The sequence below is a fragment of the Trachemys scripta genome, chromosome 3, assembly GCF_013100865.1.
Source record: "Trachemys scripta elegans isolate TJP31775 chromosome 3, CAS_Tse_1.0, whole genome shotgun sequence".
Lineage (NCBI taxonomy): Eukaryota > Metazoa > Chordata > Testudines > Emydidae > Trachemys > Trachemys scripta.
In genome coordinates, this window is record NC_048300.1 from 172,646,557 (window position 1) to 172,666,586 (window position 20,030).

General features: G+C 42.5%; 1 protein-coding gene across 1 annotated transcript in view; it reads right to left on the bottom strand.

Moving 5' to 3' along the window:
• Positions 1-19,205, bottom strand: part of KIDINS220 (kinase D interacting substrate 220) — a 162,577-nt gene extending 143,372 nt beyond the window's left edge. Inside the window, exon 1 of the mRNA XM_034766459.1 lies at positions 19,013-19,205. The gene's annotated coding sequence lies outside the window, so the exon portion shown is untranslated. The remainder of the gene's footprint in view (positions 1-19,012) is intronic.
• Positions 19,206-20,030: the final 825 nt, after the last annotated feature.

Consider the following 20,030-nt stretch of genomic DNA (forward strand, 5'->3'; position numbering starts at 1 on the left):
TCTAAGTATTCTAGGATGCATTTCATCAGGCCCTGGTGACTTGAAGACTTCTAACTTGTTTAAGTAATTTTTAACTTGTTCTTTCACTATTTTTAGTCTCTGATCCTACCTCATTTTCACTAGCAGTCACTAGGTTAGACGTCCGATCACCACCAACCTTCTTGGTGAAAACTGAAACAAAGTCATTAAGCACCTCTGCCATTTCCACATTTTCTGTTATTGTTTTTCCTGCCTCATTGACTAACAGGCCTACCCTGTCCTTGGTCTTCCTCTTGCTTCTAATGTATTTGTAGAATGTTAAGCTAAACAGATTGAGCTCTTTGAGTTTATTGCTGTAAGGCCTGTTTTCTAATCCTTTAATGATCATTCTTGTGGCTCTTCTATCAACCAACCTCTCCAATTGGTCTACATCCTTTTGAATTGTAGATCGCAGCGGCAGTTGCACCAATGCTAAATACTGAGATCAACTAACTATCTATTCCTACTTGAGATTCCCCCATTTATGCATCCAAGGATCGCATTAACTCTTTTAGCCATCGCGTCACACTAGAAGTTCATGTTCAGCTTATTATCCACCACAACCCCCAAATCTTTTTCAGAGTCACTGCTTTCCAGGGTAGCCCCCCTCCTGGAAGTATGGCCTACATTCTTTGTTCCTAGATGTACACATTGACATTTGGCTGTATTAGAATGCATATTGTTTGCTTGCACCTAATTTGCAAGCGATCCATATCCCCCTGAATCAGTGACCTGCCCTCTTTATTACTTACCATTCCCCTAATTTGTGTCATCTGCAAACTTTATCAGTGATAATTTTGATGATAATTTCTTCCAGATCACTGATAAAAATGTTAAATAGCGTAGGGTCAAGAATTGACCCCTAAGGGCCCCACTGAAAACACAGTGATTCAATGACAATTCCCCATTTACAATTACATGTTGACACCCGTTAGCCAGTTTTTAATCAATTTAGTGTACATTATGTTAATTTCATAGCATTTTAGTTTTTTAATCAAACTATTGTATGGTACCAAGTCTTAATATACTACATCAATGTTATTACCTTTGTCAGGCACACATTTAAAAAAATAAAAAGATATCAAGTTAGTTGGACAGGATCTATTTTCCATAAACCAGTGGTTTTCAAGCTTCTTTTCATTTGCGGACCCCCTAAAAAATTCCAAATGGGTATGCAGACCTCTTTGAAAATGTTAGACATAGTCAGTGGACCCCCAGGGGTCCATAGACCACCGGTTGAAATCTACTGCCATAAGCCAATGTTGATTTGCATGAATTACATTACCCTCCTTTTATTCTTTATTAATCGAATTCCATATCAGCCACTCCGTTACCTTGCCTGGGACCAATGTCAGGCTGACAGCCCAGCAATTACCTGGGTCATCCCATTTACCCTTTTTAAAAACTGGCACAACATTAATAGGGCCCTATGAAATCTGCATTAATGAGAACACAGAACAAATCACAGAATCAAAACATTAATGTGGAATCCTGATCTCTCTGGCACTAGGACCACAGTGGCAGGCAGGCAGGGCAGGTTGCACAGCTAAGTTATGTTCAGCTGCACTTAAGAGAGTCAAGCTTCTCTGGATCACAGCCTCTTGCTCTGCTGTGCAGAGCTAGGGAGGATAGGGAGCTGATGCCAAGGTGTCCCCCGCTTGTGTACCTGGTCTCCACTGAGCCGGGGTGAGGAGATAGGGGAGTGCCTGTCTGTGCACCAACCTCAGGCTCAGGAATAGTTGCAGCTGTCTGAACAAGTATTCAGGCTGGTGAGTGCTCTGCTTAACAAGAAAGCATGCGAACACACTCCCTCCCCACCACACACACAGGTCAGTGGACTTCCTGTGTTACTGTTCAACAATGTCAGTTTGGTCATATTACCAAGTGCTACTTTAAAAAGTGATTTTTAAATGTGTTACTTTTACCATATACTTATATTGTATATCTGTTTAAACTGTAGGATTTTTTTTTTTATAAAATCAGTTTTTTCTACTGCAATCCAATTCTGAACACTTTTATTCATTTATAGTTAGGCTACTTAATTGTTAATGTATCAAACAGTTTTGATTTTAAAAAATACCATAAAAACTGAATTTTTTTTTTATGGAAAAGAATGAAATCAGAAAATAAATCCAAAAATCCACAATAATAAAAGGGATTTCATAGGGCCCTACATTAGCTTTCTTTCCAGTCTTCTGGAACTTCTCCAGTGCTCCAAGACTTATTGAAATCAACATTAATGGTTCAATGAACATCTCAGCCAGCTCTTTTAAAATTCTTGGATGAAAGTTATCTGGATCTGCTGATATGAAAATGTCTAATTTTAGTAGCGTCTGTTTAACATCCTCCAGAGATACTAGTAGAATGGAAAGAAAGTCTCACTATATGGTGAAGATAACAATCTCACCTGTTTGTCCCCAAAAATAGAACAGAAATATTAAAATGCTTCTGCCTTACTGTTTACAACTATACCATTTCCACCTACTAATGGATCAATAACATACATCTCCTCACAGCTAAAATGTAACCCTTCATGTCCTTAATGAGGACAGGTAGACATATCATCCCGATCCTGCTTGGCTGCTGTGCTGATAGCATCCAGTAATTATGGCAACGCAAATCAATGCTACCTGCCCTACACCGATTCTGTCTTACCTCATTAATTAGGTTAGTGCCAACTCTTGGCATCTTCACCCATGCATGCTGCACATGCAATGTACATAACAGATAACAGCAATTCCTCAATGACAGAAAGTCATGTGATATCCAGAAGGGTATAATTTCCTGTAGTCAGCACAGACACCAAAAACTTTACCCAGGCATAGAATCATAAAATCATAGAATATCAGGGTTGGAAGGGACCTCAGGAGGTCATCTAGTCCAACCCCCTGCTCAAAGCAGGACCAATTCCCAACTAAATCATCCCAGCCAGGGCTTTGTCAAGCTTTGTCAAGCCAGGCCTTAAAAACCTCCAAGGAAGGAGATTCCACCACCTCCCTAGGTAACGCATTCCAGTGCTTCACCACCTTCCTAGTGAAATAGTGTTTCCTAATATCCAACCTAGACCTCCCCCACTGCAACTTGAGACCATTGCTCCTTGTTCTGTCATCTGCCACCACTGAGAACAGCCGAGCTCCATCCTCTTTGAAACCCCCCTTCAGGTAGTTGAAAGCAGCTATCAAATCCCCCCTCATTCTTTTCTTCTGGAGACTAAATAATCCCAGTTCCCTCAGCCTCTCCTCATAAGTCATGTGCTCCAGACCCCTAATCATTTTTGTTGCCCTCCGCTGGACTCTTTCCAATATTTCCACATCCTTCCTAGTGTGGGGCCCAAAACTGGACACAGTACTCCAGATGAGGCCTCACCAATGTCGAATAAAGGGGAATGATCACGTTCCTCGATCTGCTGGCAATGTCTCTACTTATATAGCCCAAAATGCCATTAGCCTTCTTGGCAACAAGAGCACACTGTTGACTCATATCTAGCTTCTTGTCCACTGTGACCCCTAGGTCCTTTTCTGCAGAACTGCTACCTAGCCAATCGGTCCCTAGTCTGTAGCAGTGCATAGGATTCTTCCGTCCTAAGTGCAGGACTCTGCACTTGTCCTTGTTGAACCTCATCAGGTTATTTTTTGGCCCGATCCTCTAATTTGTCTAGGTTCCTCTGTATCTGATCCCTACCCTCCAGCGTATCTACCACACCTCCCAGTTTAGTGTCATCTGCAAACTTGCTGAGAGTGCAGTCCACACCATCCTCCAGATCATTAATAAAGATATTAAACAAAACCGGCCCAGCACAAAAACTGTGCTGCCCAGTCCAGCAGTCTGGGAGCTGACCTTGTTCATGAAGACAGAGGCAAAAAAAGCATTGAGTACATCAGCTTTTTCCACATCCTCTGTCACTAGGTTGCCTCCCTCATTCAGTAAGGCAGCCCAGCATCTAATGAAGCACAGCAAATTTTCTACTCAAACATCTCTACACAATCACAGAAAAGGCAGAATGATTTCAAAGCTTCATGGATTCATTTTGTGCTGCTGTCCTCATCCACAAGAATGAGGATGATCTTGTGATTCGGGCAGTGGACTAGGAAAAGATCTGGGTTCTATTTACAGCTCTTCCATAGGCTGCATGACTTTAGGCTAGTCACTTAATCTCTCTATACCTCAATTCTCCATCTGAAAGTCATGATTTAATGACATTATGAAAGGCCATTTAGGATCAATACAAAATTAAAGAACTAGAATTAGCTTGAGTTTGGTTAAGGAAATGTGTGTGTTGTAAAGAAAGACCCTGACTAGCAAGTACAAGGAAGGCCTTGAAAAAAATGAGTTATAAAGCCAGAAGGAATGAAGTAGGGAAGATGTCTGTTTAAAAGAATAATAATGAGATATGGGGAATTTCTAAAAAGAAGGCTTCATTCTGACCAATAGGGGTGAGTACAGATGGTTTTAAATAAGAAAACAAGAATGTCTTTAAAGGAGCCAACATGCACCTTCCTATACCACACACCAGTGTTATCTTTAAAGTAAAGCCTATGTGAAACCAGGTCTGACAAAAATAAATAAATACATAAATAAATAAGGTGTTGGTCAGCAGAAGAGACAATGAGAAAAGACCTTAGGGAGAAAGGAGGTTGTAAATGTTATCTAAATTAAAACTGGAAATAAAGACGGGGGAAATTGTCTCAAATTGGTTTGTTAGCTAAAGTGGTAATTGGCTATGCCATTTGTTTGTTAAAGGGTATAACTATTGTTATGAATTTGTGGGTTCTTTGTCAGATCCTACCTCATCATGCTGGAGCACACCAGGATGAGACAGTTTTCCTAAGTCTGGTTAATTTATGAGTTTACTGATCACATGCTTATGAATATTTTGTGAGTGTATTGGATGTAGTGACTGCTTATTTTTAGGCTGTTGGGCATGTTTGGAGCAATTATATAAAGCACTATTTGGTTTTTAGACTTAATAAAGGAATTTATAGTTAAACTGGTGGTCACCCATATTAATATTACAAATGTATATTATTAATAACTCCAACAGAAATTATTTAAAAATTACAATCAGTTCCAGAGAAACAGGACAATTAGTATATAAGCATCCATTATTATAATAATGGGCCCCATTGTGCTAGGCTCTGTATTAGCATTAAAGTAGATAGTCTCTGCCCCAAAGTATGTACAATCTAAATAGACATATCAGACACAGGATACGTGAAAGGAATATAATATACCAGCACAGTGAACAATGTGATGATGGCAAATATCCTGTTAGTTTCACTTGTGGAGGTAGTGTTCTGGGGCAGTGGTTCTCAACCAGGTGTCTGGGGCCCCCTGTGGGGCCGCCAAGCAGGGCCAGCATTAGACTCGTTGGAGCCTAGGGTAGAAAGCCAAAGCCCCACTGCATGGGACTGAAGCCCAGGGCCCTGAGCCCTGCCCCCCTGGGCTGAAGCCAAAGCTTGAGCCATGTAGCTTCACGGGGACCCATGTCTTTTGGCTCCAGGCAATTGCCCTGCTTGCTACCACCAATGCTTGCCTTGGCATTTATATGCAGAAAACCAGTTATTGTGGTACAGGTAGGCTGTGGAGTTGTTATAGCATGTTGCAGGGGGTGGGGGGGCAGAAAGAAAAAGGTTGAGAACCTCTGTGTTGGGGATAGTTAGGAAAGCTTAAGCTAAAATGAAGGAAAAGTGAAGGTAATGAGCAGGTCAGGGCAGGGGAGAAGAGAAGGGCAAGAGGGGTCGGTGTGGAGTGAGGCTGAAATTAAGAAACTGTTAGAGAAGGGGCAGGTGGGAGTTGGAGCAAACAGTTAATCAGCACAGGGCAGAGTAAGTCTGGTCAAAACTTCAAAAATTTCTCTGAGATCAGTTTATGGGAGTCCCCTCTTTAGCTGCTCCTATTAGCTAGTTTATGGATGGCTTCGGCCTGCAGTTTCTTTCCTCAAGGCCAGATAGCAGGTTGGTTCCTAGTGCCTGGGAAAGGACCGTCTCCTCTGCACAGTTCTGGGTATGGATTGTGTTGGGGTAGCCCTGGTTGGGGCCCATTTTCCCCCCTCCCTTTTCCCAGTGCAACAGTCCCTGCTTCAGCCATTTCTGCAGTGATTCCTACCAGCTTTTGTCACTTTGTTGCCATGAGGGCCGGGCAGTCACAGGAGAAAAGCAGTAATGTGAGTTTTTTCCATCCCATAAGAAACTATGCATGAGTAGTCATCTGCCACAATGTATCACAAAGAGGAACAAAATAGACATTCTAAAGTTCACATCCTGAGCATGCTATGATGTGGCCAACATACAAAGGGGGTTTGATACCCCCTCTAAACAAAAACAAACAAAAGGCATCAACAGAATTAGGGCTTGTCTACACTGGTATTTTATAGCGCTGCAACTTTATCGCTCAGGAGTGTGAAAAAACACACCCGAGCCATAGGCGCCGACTCCGTGGGTGCTCTGGGGCTAGAGAACCCATGGGGAAAAAATAGCGGATGCTCCACACCCACCAGCAGCCAAGCTCCCCCTACCCCTTCCTCACATCCTCCTCCTCCGTGCGCACCACATCTCTGCTCTTTCCCCTCCCTCCCAGCGCTTCCCGCCTGCCATGGAGGGGTTTTTTTGTTTTTGTTTTTGTTTTTTAAGAGTACTGGTGCCGCGACTACACAAGCCATGTTAAAGCGCTGCCGTGGTGTAGACTAGCCCTAAGTAAAACATTACTTCCATCCACCATTTTTAGCACCAGAGCTCCAATTCACAATGTACTTAATTCCATGCCAAATGGAATATTCACATGCTTAAAGTTAAACAAGGGTTAAGAATCTTGCTGTATCAGGGCCTAATAGCCCAATAAGGAAAAGACTTTCCCGCAGTAACATTTATTCAACCATTGCGACAATAGGCACTGCAAACACAAAACTTCTCAGTTTCAGTTAATATTAAACTTTTAAAATGTAGATATATTTATATGTACATATTTTTATTCTTGCATTTTCTTGAAAACATTCCACAAGAGGAACAAATATTTCTATACCAAAAAAGGTGCAATAAATAAAATTTATTAGCAGAAAATTTTTCCAGAATAAATTACACTACGTATTTGTGGTCAACATTTTATCAGCAAATTCTCAGTTAGCAATTCTACAGGGAATGTGAGGGAAAACAGTATTCAGCATGCCTCCCTACTGAAAGCAAGATTCTTCCCTTAATGTCATTGACTTCCATATTTCAAAAGTGCAAAGACAGTCCTGTTGCACTGTAGATAAGTGCACAGCCTTGTAAATTATTCAACTGGTGGACATTCTGATTTAATGTAGATTTTTATCCCTCAGATATCAATTAAACCAGGAAATAGCAAAATAACTGACATTGCAGTCCTCAGGGAAAAAATATCAACAGTGGCTTAAACAAATCTGTTATGTTAGATGTACTTTGAAGTTTTACTTTTTGAAATGCTAAGCACCATGAAATAAACCATTTCTTAACAGCACAGTAAAACTGTTGTTTAGGGCTCCCACATGTCACGGACATAAAATAATTACCTCCTTAAAATTAAGACTCTCTCCTTTTAGGAATAAAATCCTGAAAGTAAAATAAAGCCTAATTTCTAAATTGTTCTTCCTCCTTGTTTAGCCATTTTTTCTTATAAGTTCTTTGAGACCGGCGATCAATCAGCGTCTGTACAGTAAACTATTGCAATGCAGCAGTGATCCTCCTGATTGGGGACCCTATGAAGCAAATATGGAGGCACCTGCTTGCAACTCCATAAATTAGGATTGCATTCTAAATTGGGCTCAAAATGCAACAAATTCCTGTTAGCGCTAAAAGCCGGAGGTCAACCAGTGTGGAATTTCACACAGGGGTAGTTTTTATGCTCTTTGAATTTTGTGTAGTTTTATTTTGGTTTCTTTTGTAAATTTTGAATAGGAAAGTCAGGTGGATAAAATTCAAGTTTTGTTAATACAAAAATCATTTATTTAAATCAAAAATGTTTATTTTTCTTTTTTAAAATAAACCTACTTCATGTTAAATTTGAAATTATGACAACCTATGTTAAGGCCTAATCTTACTATTCAAGCAGTTAATCTGTGCTGTCAATGTTTTATAGAAAGTCAAACCACTTAACTCGTGGGGAGTTTGTTGAAGTACCAAATTACTTTTGACTTCAGTAGCTTCTTTTGAAGGTACAGAGAAAATATTTTGAAATCATTTCAGTTGATTCAACTAGTTCATTCAAAGTTGAGAAACCAAATGGGAGCTGAAAAAGCAGGAAAGCTTGTTTTCCTCTTCCAATCTATGAACAATAATTAGGTGAGTGGATGAACTCGACTAGTTCTAAAATCTTGAAGAACATGATGACCAGAAACAGTTAATCCATTCAATTAGACACAATAAGTACAGATAATAGTTCCTTTGTGTAATAAAATACTTTTAAATGTAAAATAGGTTTTGATAAACTTTTTCTTATGCATCCAGCATATTTAATGTAGTTTTATTTAATACAAAAATTAAAATGCTCTTTGTGCATTTTTTATTTAAATTCCAATATCCATCCAAATGCAGCTTGACACAAATCACAAGTAAAAAACAGATCATTCTCTAAGTAAACAAGATGTGTTGTTCATCATTTTCTAACATAATAAAAATTGTAAAAAATGAATCTGAAAAAAGTATGTTAAGCTGTATAACTGCTTATATAAATGTATATAGATATGGTACATCCTCCTGATTAGCAAAACGTACCACCAAATTTTACCAATGGGAATGATCCTTTCTTAAGAAAAATAATTAAAAAGTACAAATGCAAAACAAGATTAAAATCAATTATTTAAATGAAGGTTTCCTGCTTACCAATTCAAATCAATCCACCAGTATTTGAAACTGGGCTCTGGCAGAAATTTGTCCATAGCAGTACTACTTTTCATTGTTGACTGACATTTTAAAGAAACATATAGTCTGTCTATACAAAAATTGTTAGAAAGGTGGATCCTGATATGGTATAAAGGGTAATTTGTTTTTAATTTAGATTTAGGGTAATTTTTAGCAATTATACATCGTAACTGAAAATTTATGTGCTATGAACACAAACCTGACTGATTGAGCCAGGATGCATACAAAGTTTCCATCACAAGCTACATTTCTTTGTCAGAATGTACCCTACTACAGAGAAAGCATAGCCCAGCTGCCTGTCAGTAAAATCTGTTATATTAGCAGCTGTACTTCTACCCTTATACAGGTTCATCCTCATTCACCCAGTCCCCTCACTTATACATTAAAAACCTAGAAAAATAATACATACCTAAAAGGTCCCAAACACTGAGACCTTGTCTACACTGCGACTTACAGCACTGAAACTTTATTCGCTTAGGGGTATGAAAAAAAAAAACCCTAAGCAAAGAAAGTTTCAGCGCTGTAAAGTGGCAGTGTAGATAGTACTACAGCACTGGGAACTATTCCCCTCGCGGAGGTAGTTTTATAAAGCGGCACACTTTAATGTCAGCTGTGTAGACATACCCTTAGCTGTGAAGCAGTAAGCGTTGCTACATACATAACATACCTGACACAAACCCACAAAAGCAGGTTCACTGTCAAGCAAATATTTGACCCAGATGTTGTATTAAGCTACATATTTAACAAGGAAAAAATAGAAATTGGTCATAAATTCAACATGACCAAGACAATTGCAATAGAAACAGAAACCTTAACTTTTATTTTTTACTATTTTATCTAGGACATCTTAATATTTCATTAACTTTTTTTGCATTTAATTTCCTACAGTTTTTAAAGGGGAAAAACACACACTTGAATTAATCACTCCAACAGCCACTTCAGACGGGAACATGCCCACTTCTTTTTAAGTGCCTCTCTGGTGCCTCTAGTATTCACACACTCCTTTAACTGCAAAATTAATTACAATATGTGCATTATTTCTTGAGGTGCACATTAAAGAGGCACTGGTGTAACGTTTTCAAGGTCCATACAATTGCCTCTATGAAGTAAACCAGGAACATATTGGGAAGGCAATCCCCACTTGGACAAGTGAACCAGGAATTGGCCCTACCAGAAGAGCAAAGGGACCTAAGTAGCTGGGGAGTCAAAATAAGGGAATCTGCTCTTTGCCATAATTTCAAACTTCTCCATTTATGGAAACCCCTAAACATCCTGGGACTATAAAGCCTGAGACATTAGATCACACCTTAAAACACCACAGTGAGGGTGAGGAGACTAAGAACACTGAGGGGTTAGATAAGGAATGGAAAGGTCTCGATATATGGGCAAAGATTAACCTGTTTTTGTAAAGCTCACATTTCCTGAGCTTCAAAAGAGATTATCACTCTCAATAAAAATTGCAATGATTTGCTGATTTACCAAAAATTTAGTCTATCTAAACTGCAAGAGCTCCTAAAGCTAGCTGAACAGGTCCTGACAAATAAAACCTGTAAGCTTCTATTTACTCTCACAATCCTACTCACACCAGTTTCAAATTCCATACAGGGAAAAAATGCTATTTCATGTTAACCTTTGCAGTTACTCAATATACTGTCTCATAGATCTCTCATGTTTTTAGATCACAGATGAGTTTTGCCCATCTCAGTAGCTGAATGTTTAAAATTAGACTAGGCAACTCAGACAGTAAATTGTAGCATTACTTGGTAACCTTTTTTTTTTTTTTTTTAAATGAATAGGTCATAAAGTTAAACACCAATTAAGTTTCTTAAAAATTTAAATTTAAGAGAGATCACATACTGTGAAATGTTTTCATTTTGTTCTCCCTAATATTTTTTTCTTCTCTCTCTATTACAAAAAACACCTTCCCTCCCCTCCACTGCTGACATAGGCAGATGCCTTTTTCAGTTACCTGCAAAAAGATCTGAAATGGCAACACAGAGGAAGACAGTGCTTGCTGCTGAATAAAGAAAATCTGCTACAAAGTAGGCGTACACAAATATCTAAATGCAGTATTTGAATGAATGTTGAAAAAACAAAAGTTGTATTCTCACAAATATGAATTTAAAACTGAAAATTAGATACTGGGACCCAATATAATCACATTTATGTGTGATATTTTATTACAGGAGAATGTTAATAAGAATCAATAGTCAGTAAACCTTACATCCTCACAAACTTTAACCTATTAGCGTAGCTGAAGTCGAAGTATCCTATTCGACTTACCCCGCTGTGAGAACAGCAGCAAATGGACCGCCGCGGCTCCCCCATCGACGCTGCTTACTCCTCCTGATGAGGTGGAGTACGCGCGTCAATTCGGGGATCGATTTATCGCGTCTAGATGAGATGCGATAAATCGATCCCTGAGAGATCGATTTCTACCCGCTAATCCGGGCGGGTAGTGAAGACGTGCCCCCAGATATTATTCTATTGTATTTTGTTAATAAATTGCTATAATCAATTATGAAAAATTTGCACTGAAGATTCTTTCAGTTCTAGTCTTAATTTTAAAAGTTAGATTGAGGAGTACTTCACTATGCAAATACTTTCAATGATTTCCATAGAACTACCTACAAAGTAACATACCAGTGAACATAAATAAGGATGGCAGAATTGAGCCAAAAGTGATTATGATTCCCTATCATTCCATATTTTACAATAATAGCATCAGAGAAAAATGTAGGGCTAGAAGGAACCTCAGAAGTGACCACTGAGGCTATACCGAGTAAACCTAGACCATCCCTGACCAGTGTTTTTCCAACCTGTTCCTAAAAACCTCCAATGGGAATTTCACAATCTCCTGTGTAAACCTATTTCAGAGCTCAACTACTCTTATAGTAAGTAAATTTTTCCTTATATCTAACCGACATATCCGTGTGATGGGGCGTATAAGCCCACACCGGGGAACAAAGGATTAAAGAGGAGCTCTGGGCCCAGAAGGCCCTACCCAGCTGCACCTGCTGCACATGTTCACAACAGAGGCCACAAAGGCAGGCAGCGTAAGGGAGCCATCCTAAACTGTTTGCTCCTGCAGACAGGCCGGAGGAGCTCCACACCACCGAGAACAGACCCTGTTGCTGAGCAGCCCCATGGAGACAGGGAATAGTGGGCCTCCAGATCACTGTCAGGGGAACCCCCCTGGCAGCAGGTAGGAAGTGACTCAGGGAGCAGGCTTGTGGCATCTGCCCCCAGGTCATATATCCAATGTACCAATCACAGGGCCTTGGGGTGGAACCTGATGAAGCAGGACAGGCCTGGGTTTCCCTACCCACTGCAGGCCGATACCACTGGACTCTGACGCAAATCCCTTTCCCACACCACCCCCAGTGACAACTGGTGGAGAATGCAGGCACCAGGCCAGTCCCATTAGAAGAAAAGCAGCTGTACCAGCATATCGGCCCAAGGAGAGAGTCAACAACAGAAGGCAGTCCAGCAACAGCAGGGTCAGCCACTGCCCAGCAGCAGCAGCAAGCGACCCAACAGCAGCAGCTACTCCAAGAGCTGGTGGCAAAGCAGCAGGAACTACAGCCACACCTAATTCAGCAGGCAGCAACACTCTGCAGCCCCAGGGTGCATCTAATGCCATGGCGCCAGGACCCTCAGGTAATGTCCTTCACCCACCAGGCAGCCCATCGGGCTCTCAAAAATGGGCCCCGGGGACAACCAAGAAGCATTCTTGGTCATCTTTGAGCAGGTAATCATGGCAGCATGCTAGCTGCAGGAACAGTGGTCCACCCTCATAGCCCCATAAAGGCACTGGATTACATTACAGTAAAAGCAGGCATTTTAGTTTACATGGATATCAACCCCAAGCCATTCTGCCAACAATTCAGTGATTGAAGGAGAAGAGTCTCTGGATCACCATCAGGGTGAAACCCCTCAGAAACAGGTAGGAAGTGACCTAGGGAGTAGGCTTGTGGCATCCGCCCCAACGCCACATATCTGACCTGTCAGCCACAGGGCCCTGGGTTGGAACCTGGTGGAGCAGGCAGGGCCCGGTTCCCCTACCGCCCGTCCCATATTCTCACTGCTGGGCAATATTACCTGACTTGGATGCAAATCTTCTCCCCCAACCCCCCACTCGACACTCTCTTGCTGCAGATTAAGCCCAGTACTTCTTGTCTAACTTTCAGTGGACAAAGAGAACAATTAATCACTGTTCTCTTTATATACATTTGAAAAATTTTACTAGGTCCCCTGTCAGTTTTTGTTTCTCAAGACTGAACATGCCCAGTGTTTGTGCGTGTGTTTTAAGATTTAGACAACTTTACCTATGAGAAAAGGTTATCATTTTTGTCACTCTCCTCTGGACTCTCCATTTTGTCCACAACTTTTCTAAAGTGTGATGCCCAGAATTGGACACAGTACTCCAGCTGAGGCCTCACCAGGGACAAGGATCATGGAACAATTGCCTCTCATGTCCTACATACAACAGTCCTGTTAATACACCCCAGAATCATATTAGCTTTTTTTCAACTGCATCACACATTGATGACTTATTCAAGTTGTGATCCATTATAACCCCCAGATCCTTTTCAGCAGCACTACCACCTAGTCAGTTGTTCCCCACTTCGTAGTTGTGCATTTGATTTTTTTTCTTCCTGAAGTGTAGTAATTTGCACTTCTCATTATTGAATTTCATCTTGTTGATTTCAAATCAATTCTCCAATTTGTCAAGATCATTTTGAATTCTAATCCTGTCCTCCATAGTGCTTGCTAGCCCTCCCAGATTGGTGTCATCCGCAAATACTCTCCAATCCATTATCCAAGTCATTAATGAAAATATTGAATAGTACTGGACCAAAGACTGCCCCCTGTGGTACTCCACCAGACATGCCCTCCCAGTTTGACAGCAAACCACTGATAATTACTCTTTGAGTACAGTCTTTCACCCACCTTAACCGTAATTTCACCTAGACCACAATTTCCTAGTTTCTTAGTTATGGGAATGTCATATGTGACTGTGTGAAAAGCCTTAAAAAAATTAAGATGCAACATGTCTACTGCTTCCCCTCTACCCATTAGGCCCGGAACCCTATCAAAGAAGGATGTTAGGTTGGTTTGGCATAATCTGTTCTTGACAAATCCATGCTGACTATTCCTTATAAACCCGTTATCCTCTAGGTGCTTACAAACTGATTAACAATTTGTTCCAGTAACTTTCCAGGCATTGAAGTTAGGCTGACAAGTCTATAAATTCCCCAGATCCTCTCTGTTCTTTTTAAATATAGGTACTATATTTGCCCTTCTTCAGTCTTCTGGGACCTCACCCATCCTCCTCCAGGAGTTTTCAAAGATAATTGCTTATAGTTCCAAGATTGCTTCAGTACCTTAAGTACTTAGAATGAATTTTATAAGGACCTTCCAACTTGAACACATCCAACTCATCTAAATAGTCTTTAACCTGTTCTTTCACTTTTTTGGCTTGTGATTTTTCCCTATGGTTGTTAATGGTAATTGTGTTACATATCTGGTCACCATTAAACTTTTTGGTGAAGACTGAAGTAAAACAGGCATCAAACACCTCAGCCATCTTGATGTCATCAGTTATTAGCTTTCCTTCCGTGCCAATAGTGGACCTACACTTTACTTCATGTTTCTCTTGCTCCTAATGTATTTAATGGTCATTCAATTGATGATAAATATGATTTATTGACATAGTATCCAACCCATCTGAGGGTCTACTGGATGAAGAGGAATAGCTAATGTTGGAGCAGGGACTGACTGACACAGTGGAAGGAGCAAGAGGGTTCAACATGAACTGGTCATATTGAATAGAAAAGCAGTAACCATTTTCACCAGCAAGTACCGGAGTATTATAATAACCAGTACTGTATCCCAGTAAGAATGATCTAACTAGGTAATGTTGCAGGTACCATGTGGAAGAAGTAGTGCCTCCTTTTAAATACACTTCAGTAGGTCCTGAGGACAAAAATAAGATTTTGGGCCAGAATTCTAATTAACATCTAATTATAGTCAAATTTTCATATAGCTCTCCTGCCAAATGATGGACAAGAGGTTGGAGACAAGGGCTTGGGGAGATCCAATTCTGGCCCTCAGGAAAAGGGAGGATGAATGTTGTAAGAACACCACAATAATCCTCTCCTGAATCATCATCTCCCCCTTGTCTCAATTCCCCTCCTGACTAATACCCTATGTTGATTGTCATCTTTTCTCAGCATTTGAAAGCACTTTTTCCTCCCCATATTTGAATGAGTCAGTTAAGGAATAAAAAGAAATACGACAGCTTTTATAAAAACTATATATCAGAGTCAAAAAATTTCTGAAGAGTCACTGAGAATTGGGAAGGTACCAAAAGACTGGAACAAAGCAAATGCAGTACATATAACAAAGGCTAAAAAGTGGTAATTACTATCTTATAAGTCTAACTTCCCTGCTTAATAAAAAGAGCAAACATTAAAAGAAAATAAACATCTAGCAGATAATAGACCCATGAATAGTACGTGACAAGAGTTTATAAAGCATAAATCTTGCCAGAAAAATCTTGCACTCTTAAGATAGAATTTAAATATTGGTGGATAAACAAGTGATTGATCCAATACATTTGGATTTTAGTAAAATATTGCACTACCTATTTCCTATAATGCACTGAAAACTTCTACATAATAAAAGCATGGTAATTACTACTATAATATATCATTTTCTGTTTCAAAAAATTCTTTTAAAGAAAAATAAAAAGTTTCAAAGCAAACAAAACTACCAGTGTGAACTATCTCAAATGACTGTAGTAAATAATCCATTCTGTGTGATCTTTGCACCAAGTGGAACCCAACTGTGGGCCAGAAAATAAGCCTGCTTAATAATGTTCTTATCACATTATTTCTTGCTGACAACATGCTTTTCTAAATCACATTCAGGATACAGTGTACTTAGATTTTCAGAAAGCCTTTGACAAGGTCCCTCACCAAAGGCTCTTAAGCAAAGTAAGCTGCCATGGGATAAGAGGGAAGGTCCTCTCGTGGATTGGTAACTGGTTAGATAGGAAACAAAGGGTAGGAATAAATGATCTGTTTTCAGAATGGAGAGAGATAAGTAGTGGTGTCCCCCAGAGGGCCGTACTGGGACCAGTCCTATTCAACATATTCATAAATGATCTGGAAAAAGGGGTAAACAGTGAGATGGCAAAATTTGCAGATGATACAAAACTACTCAAGATAGATAAGCCCCAAGAAGATTCCAAAGAGCTACAAAAGGATCTCACAAAACTGGGTGACTGCGCAACAAAATGGCAGATGAAATTCAATGTTGATAAATGCAAAGTAATGCACATGGGAAAACAATCCCAACTATACATATAAAATGATGGGGTCTAAATTAGCTGTTACCACTCAAGAAAGAGATCTTGGAGTCATTGTGGATAGGTCACTGAAAACATCCACTCAATGTGCAGCGGTAGTCAAAAAAGGGAACAGAATGTTGGGAATCATTAAGAAAGGGATAGATAATAAGACAGAAAATAAGTATGCCCACATCTTGAATATTTGTGCAGATGTGGTCACCCCATCTCAAAAAAGATATGTTGGGCTTGGAAAAGGTTCAGAAAAGGGCAACAAAAATTATTAGGGGTATGGAATGGCTGCCATACGAGGAGATTTTTATAAGACTGGGACTTTTCAGCTTCAGAAAGAGACGACTTATGGGGGGTTATGATAGAGGTCTATAAAATCATGACTGGTGTGGAAAAAGTAAATAAGGAAGTATTATTTACTCCTTCTCATAACACAAGAACTAGGGGTCACCAAATGAAATGAATAGGCAGCAAGTATAAAACAAACAAAAGGAAGTATTTTTTCACATAATGCACAGTCAACATGTGGAACTCCTTGCCAGAAGATGTTGTGAAGGCCAAGACTACAGCAGGGTTCAAAGAAGAACTAGATAAATTCATGGAGGACAGGTCCATCAATGGCTATTAGCCAAGATGGGCAGGGATGGTGTCCCTAGCCTCTATTTGCCAGAAGCTGGGAATGGGCGACAGAGAATGGATAACTTGATGATTACCTGTTAATTCCCTCTGGGGCACCTGGCATTGGCCACTGTCAGAAGACAGGATACTGGGATAGACTGACCTTTGGTCTGACCCAGTATGGCCGTTCTTATGTAAAAATCATGACTTTCCCATTTGGCTGTTTTGTTTTGGATCTTGTACTATCTATGTTTTAGACTAACTCCTTGCAGCAGAGACTGTCAGTTTCCCATCTTTACATATTTACTCTTAGCTCATTTCCTTTAATCATTTAATGAGATTTCAAATCCACAGAGACTTCTTAATTTCTGATATTTATATTACTAACAAGCTGTAAAACAGAAAATGTGTTAGATTATAGCATTTCATATATGCTATAACAGGGGTGGGCAAACTTGGCCCGAGGGCCACATCTGAGTGGCTCAGGCAAAGGGTTGGGGCGGAGGAGGGGCTCAGGGCAGGGGGTTGAAGTGCAGGAGGGGTGCGAAGTGCTGGAGGGGGCTCACGGCAGGGGGTTGAGTTGCAGGGGCGGTTCGGGGTGTGGGCTCCAGCCAGGCGCCACTTACCTGGAGTGGCTCCAGGGTGGCAGCGGCTCCCTGCCTGCTCTGGCCCCGTGCCGCTCTGGCACCACGTCCCTGCGGTCCCGAACGAGGCAGGGGCAGAGGGCTCCACAGGCTGCCCTCGCCTGCGGGTAACTCCCCCGAAGCTCCCATTGGCCACGGCTCCCCGTTCCCATGGTGCGGTGCCTGCAGGCGAGGGCAACACACGGAGCCCTCGGCCCCCTATCCCCCAGGGGCCTCAGGGACATGGTGCCAGCCGCTTCCAGGAGCGGCGCAGGGCCTGCAGCGCCACAGCAGTGGCAATCCCATGGACCAGATCCAAAGCCCCGAGGGGCTGGATCCAGCCCACGGGCTGTAGTTTGCTCACCCTGTGCTATAATCTATGAATTCACTTCAATGGGTCCTTCAGATGACATGGTCTCTATAATGTAAACACATTATTAACCTAATAGATCTTAACGGTCTTGAAGTTGGTCCAATAAAAGATATTACCTCACCCACCTTGTCTCTCAAATATATTTTAGACATTTAAAAAGTGTCTACCTAATAAATCAATAATTAATTACTTTTACTTTTACATATGCCTTTTGGATTTGAAGAACAATTCCTTTCCCCTTGCTATATTGTCTTTCCACCTGCTCTGCTTATTTTATTTTTAATTTCTGCAACATGGCATGGGGAAGGTTTATTTTGGGGCGGTTACTAGCATGGATAAGAACATTGGACAAGATAGCTCAGTGGTTTGAGCATTGGCCTGCTAAACCCAGGGTTGTGAGCTCTATCCTTGACAGGGCCATAAGGGGCCACTTATGGATCTGGGGTGGAAAAATCAGTACTTGGTCCTGCTAGTGAAGTTGGGGGAATGGACCTGATGGCCTTTCAGGGTCCCTTCCAGCTCTATGAGATAGGCCTATCTCCATATATATTAAGATCATGTTTGTCATTCCACATTAGCAATAAGGGGGGGAACATTAGAAGACAGATGCTCTTGTGTGGCTGACAGCCGTGCTTGTTCATGTTTGTAGTGCCCCACGGGCTGCTCATTAAATTCGTGTTTGTCCATGGGCGAGTGCGCGTGGTGGAGGGGTGTAAATGAAAAATCCCAGCAAGGGGGCGAGAGGGGAGGGAAACGTATATATGACAATTCTTGGGGTGGGGGGTGGAAATGACCATTCACTGCACAGGGGGAGAGGGGGTGTAAATGGGCCCGGGAAGCGCTCTGCCCTGCCCGATACCCACACAACCCCCCCAGTGCCGAGCGCGGCTGATGGAGCTGGAGGGACAGAGCAGGCGGCGCCTCTCCGTGGACAGCCTCGCCGCCGCCCTGGCCAGCCCAGGCAGCAAAGAGCTGCGCGCCCCGGGGCAGAGAGCGGCACAGGGGGCCCGGCCGTTACCCCCGCCCGAGGTCTCCGCAGTGTCCGGCCCCAGACAGGGCAGAGCGGGCAGCCACCGCCGCGGGGTCCAGGCGGCTCCGTCGCGCCCTTTGTATGACAGCTCCGCGCTCCCCCGCTACTTACCCCTTAGCCGGCGGGACTCGGCCCCCGCGGGCGGGCGGGCGGCCTCTCCGGGCCCGGGAGATTCTGCCGAGGCGGCGGCTGGCTCCGATCCGCGGGCGGGGGGCAGCGCCAAGGGCTCTTCACCTGCACCCGGCAGCGGCGGAGGCGGCAGCCATCTTACCTCCTCCTTGTCCCCCCCTCCTCGGAGCCGGTCACGTGAGCCCTCCCGTCGCCTTAGCCCTGGGCACAGGAGGGGCGCCCGGCCTAGCCGTTAGCGCTGGTGTTTACACCGGACTCGGAGCCAGAGGGGCGGGGTTCGAACCCCCGCGGGGACAGCGGGATCCCAGCGGCCTCCCCTTCGCCGCCAAGTAATTCCCCCTTCAACAGACTCCGCCTCAGCATCCCTCGGCTGAAAAACCTGCCCGGCGAAGCCCCGCTCGGGGTTCTGCTCCAGCGCCAAGGCTGGCCGCGGGCTGCACCCTCCGGGCGCTGGTCCCTGAGCACAGCGGCGGGATTCGCCCGGCTGCGAAATGTTCCCGGCCCCAGGAACCGTCTCCTTTGGCTGCTGCGAGGCTAGTAAGATAAGCAAGTTGTGTGTTTCAGAGTAGCAGCCGTGTTAGTCTGTATCCGCAAAAAGAACAGGAGTACTTGTGGCACNTTTTGGGGTCTTTTTCTTTTTAGGGTCCCTTTTCCCCCCCCCCCCTCCTGATTTTTCACATTTGCTGTCTGGTCACCCTATGGCAGCAGGCGGGCTGAGACACTGCCTGCCCCAGGAGGCGACTGAGCCTCACCACTGTGCCGTTGGGGGATTGTCAGACGTTATTTTAACGAACGGGTTCGTCCACCCTACGCCTCTCCCCTGGTGTCTGGGGCTAGAGGAGTCCCTGCAGCACAGACGGCAGCTGCAATCTTGTCTCAAGCGCAGCTGGTACTACAGGACTGAATACAGCCAGTCAACTTGTGCAACCCCCAGGATAGCGCATCTGAGCATGTATAAATACAGACCTGATTACTTTTTTAAAAAAATAACTAGAAAAGA